The sequence below is a fragment of the Mastomys coucha genome, unplaced genomic scaffold (genome assembly GCF_008632895.1).
Source record: "Mastomys coucha isolate ucsf_1 unplaced genomic scaffold, UCSF_Mcou_1 pScaffold15, whole genome shotgun sequence".
NCBI classification, from domain to species: domain Eukaryota; kingdom Metazoa; phylum Chordata; class Mammalia; order Rodentia; family Muridae; genus Mastomys; species Mastomys coucha.
In genome coordinates, this window is record NW_022196897.1 from 96,836,090 (window position 1) to 96,837,366 (window position 1,277).

Genomic DNA, 1,277 nt, shown 5'->3' on the forward strand with positions numbered 1-1,277 from the left:
GGCTGAGTCACCTTGAACTTTTCCCCTGTGCTCTTTATCACATTTTCTTTTATTGAGTTTATTCTGCAAAAGTTTAGGAAGTCACAATAGCAATGTACCACAAATGAAAAGAATTAATATTTAATAGAGCAAGTACATTTTTTCACAAACCTGTGGCAAACTATCCTATTCATTGACAAGCAGAACCAAGTCTCAACTAATGCCTTATATATTGTCTTCTCTAGTATTACTTAACTAGCACAGTACTGCTTGATACAACTGTTTTTGTAAAATATATTACATCTGTTTTATGGTATATACTGGTGACCATGATTTATCAAAACTCTTTTAATGATGTTCTTCAAAATGTTTTACTTTCAGGTGATAAATGCAATACTAGTAAAAAATATGAAGCCATATACTGTAATAGCTTAAAAAGATGTTATATAGTTAACGTAGTAATGCATAGTAAAGATATAGAAGAAAATACACACATGAGAATCATTAAGCCTTTCTAGCATCCAGAGTACAATGATCCATGAATTGTCTTCTTTTTCTATATTTCCTAGTGAATTATTTAACAATGTTCTTGAGATTATAGGCAATGAGTCTGTTGTTCAAATGAGCTCTGTGTAACATATATTTATAAAAGCACACACAATATACATGAAACATTTATATGTATGACAATATATGTCATGTATATATGCTATAAAGTACATGTTTGTGTGTGAGATTTCTTTACAATACTTGCAACTTATACTTTCCTTAAGTCCCTATATACCTGTTGAGTAACTCTGAAAGAAAGATTTGACGTACAAATTGATTGTCACGAACAATCTTCTTCCTTCACCCTTCTCACCTATTGCCCAGGAGCTATCAGTATTGTACAAGACCTAATGGAAAACAATAATCTACTAAAGTATCATTGTAATTTTTGCCTTTAACACATAGTGGCATAGTGTTGGTTTTATATTAACAAATATTAATGAAGGAAATGAAACTTAATTATCTTTTCAGAGTCTACAAATAATTTTCTCCAATGTGTAATGTTTTTCTATATTGAATGTTCTTTTATCAAAGTGCTAAACAATGCAATAATGTGAGTACTAATATTTATGTAAATATTTATTGACATAGTCATATTTACAAAAGTTGGTAGAAACCAAGTGATAGATACTGATGATTTCTTTCTTTATTTATTTTTTTAATGATTTTTTAAATTTATATTAGAAACAAACAAAAACAACAAAAACAAACCCCTGTTGCCTCCCACTTCCCCATGCCTGCCACCCCGC